Genomic DNA, 9,262 nt, shown 5'->3' with positions numbered 1-9,262 from the left:
GGCTGCTTATTAAACTACATCTACATCCATAAAGCCTGCAATATGTACAGTACGGCTGACAGTGAGCAGGTAGCAGAGTGGGGTCTTTTCAGAGCAGTCTCATCTCTTTAATACGACTCTTATCACATTCTGACGCCTCTAATCTTATATTGTCAAAAGAAAAATGTTTGTGTTTTGTGTATGCATGTATTTCAAATTTTTAGCATGCTAGAAATATGGAAAGAGTTCATCAGAGTGTGTTTACCTCCACTTAGGGTGACCAGATCCCAACAAACCAAATGTGGGACAAAGAGTATGTTTGTGTGGGACAATGTGGGACACGTTTCCAAAGCTGAGAGGTATAGTCTACAATTTTGATATAATGTCTAACTTAAATAATTAACATTTCTATTCTGCCCCTTATCTTGTAACATCTCTATGCTTTGCCCGAATGCATTCATAGATCGGCACATCTCCTTTTGGAGCCGCAGGTGTCTTGTGAGACTCACATGAACGTTTTTGGTTCATGTTGTATTCCCCCCTGTGTGAAATTGAAAAATAACTGGCAAATTTAACAAAAAACTCTTGAGATCACCTTCCACTGTCTTATAAATACATATACTGAAAGTAGTTTCAGTCTTTGTTGTAGCTGCTCTTCCTTTTCTTTGTGGTAGTTTCCATCATATTCCGCCTAAATCTCCATATTGTGACGTTGCGGTGACTCGCAATTTTCCCCGTTGGGCATAGCGTAGCAAAGACGGTGAAATGTTAACCTGTACTTGACCCACATTTGCACAGTTTAACAGCAAACACAGCCCCCCTGATGACAGCCTTTGCTGCTTCCTTCACATTCATTGGATAAAAGCCAGATTTTAAAAAAGCGTCTGTCCTGTTTGCAGTTGTTTGACTTTTGAAAACTAGAGCCAACGAAAATGTGGGACATCGTCTCAATATGTGGGACACCCGGTCACCCTACCTCCACTCATTGAGCCACTGCTGTTGTCACATATCACCATCGTACTTCGAGCCGTCGAAACATAAAAGACAATTTAAAAAACTTGTGCGACAAAATTCACTCAAGTAGTAGAAGTAGCAGCTCTTCCTCCTGTTGTTAAAAAAGCTTGCCAGGGAGTTATGTTTAAAAAAAGATGCTTTGCTCCGTGTGGGCCATTACATGGGAAGGAACTATGTTGATGGCAGGGTCATTGCCATGTGAGCCACATTGAAGAGCCTCTGGAGGCCGGTGATGTCCTGTCCGGTGATAGTGTGGTTCTGACTCTGACTGGGTGGTTCTGTAGCTGAGGCTGGTCGGTTGGAGTCCTGGACTCTCTCTCTTTTGCTCCAAGAACCCTCCATGTTTGCTTTTCCTACCCACATCTCTCAGTTTCAGGACAATATTTTATCCTTCTCTTCATTTTTCATAGCTGGACTGAGAATTGAACCTTGAATCCTGTCCTTATTTTAACTCCCATGACTGTAAATCGACGTATTAGAAGCTTATTCTGTGTGACTCAGCATAAGATTCCCAATGTGACATGATAATAGGGGGGGCGTCAGTGTGCTAGACAGATACAGAAAATAAACACTTTGATAAAGGGAGCAGTGCTGCCACTAGGTGATGACAAAGCCTGTGTCTAACACCAATGTGCAGTCGGGGATCTTGCATTCTCCTGGCTGAGATAATGAGTAAGAATGAAACTGAAAGAGTCACTGCACATCAGTCAAAAAAAACAACAACACTTAACTGAAACTAAATACAAAACTTCACATTAAATTTGTTCTTGGATTACTTTTTACCTTCAACTACAGGTGACAGAGTTCTGGTCTGTCTGACACAAGCATATTTTACAGACCAATAAAATGAAACAGAGCACTGAGCTCACATGTTTGCTGAGCTCTTATCTTCAATGAGTAAGAATGAAACTGAAAGAGTCATTGCACATCAGTGTTTTTCCACCATGGCACAGAAATCACATACTGTAAGCTTAGAGCATTGTGCAAGAAATATAACTTTAAATGTATCATAATAAATATGTATATTGTATAGAAAAAAATGTATATTGTTTGTGTGTTAAAACTTTCAGATATGCTCATATCATTGGATAACAACAGGACAGACAGGATAACTACAGCTATCTTCAGACTTTTACTTGAGTATTTCTACACTGTGGTTATTGCTACTTTTACTTGAGTACAAGATTGCAGACAATCTTTGGTTTTTAAGTGCATTTTTGTATTGACATGGACAATATTTATTCTAACTAATAGTTTGTAGATTCGTTACGGCTGGCTGTATTTTAAACATTTTGAGCACATCATTTTAAGCTATTAATAGGGGAAAACGGGGTTGGTCGTCACAGTCTTTACTTTAGTTTGAATCCCTTAAAAATCGTTATTCTTAATAGATTCCCTTTCAATGTAATGTAATGGAAGCCTAAAGTGTCAGGTAGCAATGGAGTGACCTTACTGTCCTAGAGCTTATTCTGTTCAAAAGATATGGACTGTCAACTTGTGACAACCATCCCCATCGAGGGGTTGGTTGTCACACATTATGGGGTTGGTTGTCTCTATGTTATTTTAATGGGGAAAAATATAATATGGAAGCAATCCTAAAAATTAATTTAAAAAGTTTAATTTCATTGAAATTTAACAACCTAACGCATCTCCTGCATCGAGAGAACATAAACAGGAAAAATCATTCCTCTTAGTGCATTTTTTATCCTTATATAATAATACTCAACTCATTCTCATGTCAGTCACTCACCATTAGTTACATGTGAAAACCAACCATAGACTGTATATAAGAAATGGACGTAGTCACCATGACGTTACCCATTGGTTTGTGGACTGTTGTTTTGAGGCCTCGAGTTCTGCATTTTGGCCGTCGTGAGACATGAGAGGGTGGAGCTAAGTACAAATGAACGCTGATATAATTAACTTTCATGAACTGAAAACAGACCGTGAAAGGGTTAAAGTTCTAAGAAGAAAATACGACAACTCCCAGACCGGACAACGCCGTGATAGTGACCTGTCAATCACAAGGTAGCCTTGCCCTAAAACGTATCCTGCTTTATGGTCTATTTGACTCTAAATGGGATAATTTACTAAATGAACATCATGCTGTATTGAAGAAGACTTGAAACTAAAAACTCAAGTTTACGATGTTTACTGAGGTAATAAATCAAGTGAGAAGTAGGGTCATTTTCTCATAGACTTCTATACAATCAGACTTCTTTTTGCAACCAGAGGAGTCGCCCCCTGCTGGCTACTAGAAAGAATGCACGTTTAAGGCGCTTCCGCATTGGCTTCACTTCTCAGACCCTGAAGTTGCCCACTGCAACCAACCCCGAAGAGAATGTGACAAGCATTCCCAACTGGGATGTTTTGCTAGCGACTAAGCTAACAACCACATGTTGTAGCCTAGCTAAGAAAAACATCTATAGCCCTCCCTTCATACTTTTTAATGGTAGAAATTATTTTATTATAAACCCATTGTGTCAAAGCCCAGAGGAGAAACACATCAGAGCTAGATATTTACATTTTGGCATGAACAACACTAAAAGTCCTCTCACCTCAATGTCAAGTGTCTTACTCCTGAAATGACCCCGTAGGTGACCTCTGAAAATTTGCTGAAAATTTGCTGAAAATTTCAGTACCAACATTTTTTAACAGCGCCCTCTAGGGAGCGAGATCTAATAAATGAGACAACCAACCCTGTTCTCCGCTACATTTGAGCCTAAATGAGTTGGTGCTCACAGATGACACTCCTCTGTGTCACTGACATACAATATTCAGTTACTATTACAGTAAAATACATCTTATTGCAGGTGAAGATAATTTATGGTTTAATGGCTGCTATGAATTCCACCACTCCCATCCTCCATCTTCTCTTGGAAAGTACCATCTGAGGGAAAGAACAAAAACAAGTTCTGAAACACTCCCCTTCTGGCAGCCTCACATGAAGGGCCTAATAGCAACACTTCACTTTCACAAACTTCAACTGAACAACACAGCTGTTCCCAGAATACTGCTGAGAAGAGAGAAATAAGACATAAAGGATGGTTTTGACTCCGTAAGTAATTTTTACCTTCAACTGTAGTTGTTTATGTCATTAATGGTTTGGTTGCCAATAAAACAGATTGGATATTTAAACAAACAAAGCAATATTCTCATTAAGTAGGCCACAAGCTTTGATTTCACAACTGTTCCACAATTGATGGTGTTAGATGAAAAGTCAGAGAATTACCAAACTTATTACTGTTCATCCTGAGGGCAACATACTGTACTGTAGCTACCAAATGTCATGGTGTAAATCAAATTAACTATCGTCATGCTACACTGATTGAGTGCAGATGCTGACTTTTTCTTACTCCTTTTTAGGGCACAAGTGACTTTGACAATTGCAGTCACTATACCCACCTCCTTTTTCCTGTCAACAGCACTTGTGGCAGCGATTGTGGTGGCAGGAGTGGTAGTGTACAAGCGCAATCGAAAAAGCGCACACGTAAGTGATTCTCCAAAAGAAGCTTGTTTTGGCTGATAAATCAATAAACTGCACTATATTTAAAATTTAATATTAAATGTTAAAGCATGTTACACTTCCACAATATACTGTATGTTTCAAGTGTCAATATATATTTTTTTTTTGTAGGAAATGAAAAACAAGTGAAAACCTGACTGACGAGTTCATTCCTCTAAAATGAACTGTAAAAGTATCGATGGAACTCTGCAATAAAAACAAAGATGGCAGACAGTCTGTGGTTTTGAAGTACATTCTTGTATTATTATTATTATTATATGGATAATGTACAGCTAGCGGGTCATTGTGGTGAAATAAACCCCTTCAGGGGCGATGCAAGATGCCGCATCGACCTGTCGGGGTTTATTTCACAACAATGGCTGGCTCGCTGTACATTAGCCCTTACTTAATGGCTTTTATGAGTTCCTCCACCTCCTCTTGGAAAGTACCGCCAGAGCGAAAGAACAAAGGTTGTTTGTCTTGGTGACAGGAGATTTTTTGGACCTCAGAGAAACTGAAAGTACAACTATTTCTCAACCTTTGATTTAGTTAGAGAGCTATTTAACCCATATATGGTCTTCTCTAGCAGTACGGCACATTTTGAGTTGTGAGATTTTGTTTAGACTGAGCCATCTCTGGCATTCAGTCAAGTACTGAAAATTAGGACCAAAAATCCCCAGGGTGCACCGTGGTGTTCAGAATCAGACCTTTAGGGGGCTCAATTCAGGAAGTTAGCAGCAGAAGAAACACTGTGGCCTGTGTATGATGTAGTCTAGTCTCAGAGGGCTTACTAGACAGATATAAATGCATACCCCCCAAACCAGTCTGATGATTTTAATAGAATAGAATGGAACAGAATCCCTTTATTGTCATTGCACATAGTACAACGAAATTAAAATAACATTCCTGACGGTGCATACACATCTATTAAATAGTAAAAAAATAAAGAGTAAAAAAAAAAAGATAGAAATAGAAAAATGTGTATTTGCTTGACCTATAAAAACAGTAAGATATTGCACATCAGATATTGCACGTTGCTGAGTTGTATTGGCTCTATATACACAAGTAATAAATATATACAGTAATAAAATTGAATAGAATAAGTAAGGTGCAGTTGGAATGCAAACATCTGTAGTTCAATATATACATACAAAGGGTGCAGTTGAAATGTAGAAATGTAATGTAAATCTGTATAGACATATATACAAAGTAGCTGTAAATGTAAGTATTGTGGTCCTGGTATTACTGTAGACAGACAGACAGTCGGTGTCAGTGTTTGTCAGTGTTCAGTTCACGTATGGCTGTGGGGTAGAAACTGTTTTTTAGTCTGTTTGTCCGTGATTTGATGGACCTGAAGCGTCTGCCGGAGGGCAGCAGGTCAAACTGATGGTGTCCAGGGTGGGAAGGGTCTTTTATTATGTTGGATGCATAAAAAAAACATAAAAACATTTTTAAGAAAGCATGCTCAAAGAGTTAACTGAAACTGAAATTACTATTAAGACAGAGATATCGAGGATGGCTTTGGCTGTGTAAGTAATTTTGCCTGTTGTTGTTCTGTTCATAGAGGTGATTGAGTGATAACGAGACAAATAGTTCATTTTTAAGCAGCATTAATGGGTGGGTACCAAAACTGAATATTGCCAGGGAATATTTTCCGATGACAAACTGTGGTCAGTTCAATAAATAAAATGATATTCCATTGTATATTTGTAAATGACTGTATCAATGTGTTTTGTTTTGTTTTGTTTTTAGATATTTTTTATTATTTTAAGTTGACATCTCACCCGTTTAATAGAGGCTAATATTTTTAAAAAATGTGGTCAGTTGAAAATCTTTACTTTTGTTTTTATTGCCGAAAGGAACTAAGAAATGTAAAGTAAAATGTTAAATAAAATAAATCCACTGCTTTTTACTGGTTAGCATCATTAAACAGATAATGCAGACTTTAGACCTTTAAGTAAAATGAAAGTAAGTTATATGAAACAACATGTCACGTGCTTACAGACTGATAAGATACTGAAAGAGGGGAATTATTGTATCACCTGTTCATTATCAAAACCACATCAGGACTGTTGGTCAAAGGTCATCTCCATGGAGCCAAATAACAACTGCTGAAACAAACAAGAGGCTTTTATCAAGATGATGAATCATCCAATTGTGAGTACAATCTGTACTTCATTATTGTTGTGTTGAACAGGGAGGGACAGGATGTCTAAGTCCCCTCTGGTGCATTGGTGTGTGTGTGTGTCCAATGTTGCAGCGTCCACTCTAGGAAGAATAAGAGGCTGCTTATTAAACTATATCTACATCCATAAAGCCTGCAATATGTGTGGCTAACAATGAGCAGGTAGCAGAGTGGGGTCTTTTCAGAGCAGCTTCATCTCTTCAATACAACTTTTATCACAATCTGAGTTTCTGTTTTGGACCTCAATAAAGTCCTCTATATTGTAACATATTGTTTGCATTTAACTAAGTTGCATGTTATGTCTGTTTTGATCATAGCATTATTTTATCTTAAATAAGTAAGAATGAAACTGAAAGAGTCATTGCATACCAGTGTTTTTCCACCACCCATGGCACAGAAATAATATACTATAAGCTTATATAACGTGACAAATATGTCAAAATAAATATGTACATTAACAACCTCTAAACTTTCAGATATGCTCATAACACTGGATAACAACAGGACAGACATGATAACAGGTTTCTTGAGACTTTTACCTGTATTGAGTATTTCTACTGTGGTAATGCAACTTTAACTTCTGTAAAAGATCAAAGTACTTCCTCCACCACTGATAACAACTGTAAAATAGCAGACATGACCCAATCAATGTTATATTGCTGCAGTGTGCTAAAACACACCCCTTGTGGCAGCCTCATATAAATGGCTGAAAACTGAAACCAATCACAAAGCTTCACACTGAATCTGAACAATAGAGCTGTTCCCAGAATACGACCAAGAAGAGAGAAATAAGATATCGAGGATGGCTTGCGTTCTGTAAGTAATCTTACCTTCAACTATATAGGTGAAATGCTTCTGTCTGTATGTAGGTGGTGACAAAAAGAGTGGAGAGAAGAGAGAGTTTAATTTTAAGCATTATTACATTGCCAATAAAACAATGCTTATATTGGATATTTGAACAAACAAAGTGATATTCTCATGAGGAAAAAGATTTGATTTAATAATTGTTACAGAATTTTAGTGTTGTAATTTAATGTTTTTTCATGGTGTCATTGTAACTGTATTAGCAGTCTCTGAGTTTACAGCCATGCTGTCGTCTCTCTGAGGCTGCAGCTAAAGTACAAATTAAAAGTATGACCTGGCATTAGATAAAAAGTCAGAGAATCACCAAACTTATTGCAATTCATCCTGAGAGGAATAAAGTCTGTACAATGTCATAGCATAAATCAAATTAAATATTGTCATGCTGCACTGAGCCTCCAGTATAGATGCTGACTGTTTCTCACTTCTTTTTAGGGAAGGTTTATCTTGTCACCTGACGTATACTGGCACTGAAATGGCAGTGCAGGCTATGACTATATCCCCCGTGTGTGGGGTGGTAATTGGAGTTGTGGCAGTGTCAGCGGTAGCAGGAGGAGTGGTATTGATAAACCACCTGGTAAGTGATTCAACAATCTCTCCAAAAGAAGCTTGTTTTGTCTGATGAATCAATAAACTGCACTATATTTAAATGTTAAATTTAAATGTTAAAGCATGTTACACTTCCACAATATCAGTTTCAAGTGTCAATAACTTTTTTTTTTCTTTTTCTTTTTGTAGGACAACAAAAACAAAAACGAAAACAAAAACAAAACCTGACTGGACTGAGTTTATTCCTCTAAACCCAACTGCAGAACTATTGATGGAATAATAACTCTGTAATAAAAACAAAGATGACGTACAGTCTGTGGTTTTGATGTACATTTTTGTGTTGACATTCACATTTATTCTAACTAATAATTGGTAGATGCTGGTACTGGTTACTGCTGGCTGCATTTCAAACGTTTTGAACACATACCTGAAGCTGGTACTGATGCATTTTAGCCTAAATGCAAACTTGAGTTGGTGCTCAAAGATGACACTCCTCTGAGTCACTGTTTTTCAAAGGATATTTTAGAACGAGGGTGCTGTAATTTATCAATACAGTGTTCATGTCCTTTTTGTAAAATAATTAGTGAACTGTTCGTCATCAGTTTTTTTTTTTATTTGTGAACAAATAGAATTAATGAAATATGATTTAAAATTAATGAAATATTATTTAAACAATTTCTGAATCTGCTCTTCTGATTTATAGAATATGATTTTACAGGGCAAACATTTCCAGAAGAATTAAATGTTCAGACGAAAGCTGTGATAAATTATTTTTAAAAAATCATTTAATTAGTAATAATAATGGTCCAAAATGATGTAAAAATTGCATAGGCCTAGTTTTAAGTCAAAAACCTTCTTAAGGAAGGACCCCCACACCTAATAGGCTATCTCCTAGCAACTTTTATTTACTGTATAAATACAGTCTCTGTATAATATGTATGACACTGATCATAAAACCTGAATGAAGAGCTCACATACCTCACCTCTGCATGCATACCTGCCTGTCTGGCTGGATGCTGTTGATTTCGAGCTATAGACATCCTAAAATAGGCCTATATTATAGAGCGATACTAACACAGGAAAGCACTTTAAGTATTAACACTATATACAAACACACCACCTTAACCCTATAATGTTCCAGTTGGAATATTAATGGAGTATTATAGACC

General features: G+C 37.1%; 1 long non-coding RNA gene across 5 annotated transcripts; it reads left to right on the top strand.

Annotated features, from left to right (window-relative positions):
* Nucleotides 1–3,982: 3,982 nt before the first annotated feature.
* Nucleotides 3,983–8,405, top strand: LOC119502761. Of its 5 annotated transcripts, none has more exons than XR_005210159.1 (5): nt 3,983–4,051; nt 4,360–4,483; nt 6,566–7,499; nt 7,980–8,121; nt 8,283–8,405. It is a non-coding gene; the product is annotated as an uncharacterized LOC119502761 (long non-coding RNA). The 5 variants fall into 5 exon arrangements; XR_005210161.1 differs by having other exon boundaries at nt 4,037–4,051; nt 4,419–4,483; XR_005210158.1 differs by having other exon boundaries at nt 3,993–4,483.
* Nucleotides 8,406–9,262: the final 857 nt, after the last annotated feature.

This window comes from Sebastes umbrosus, chromosome 15 (genome assembly GCF_015220745.1).
Source record: "Sebastes umbrosus isolate fSebUmb1 chromosome 15, fSebUmb1.pri, whole genome shotgun sequence".
Classification (NCBI taxonomy): domain Eukaryota; kingdom Metazoa; phylum Chordata; class Actinopteri; order Perciformes; family Sebastidae; genus Sebastes; species Sebastes umbrosus.
This window is presented reverse-complemented; position numbering and strand designations above follow the sequence as displayed.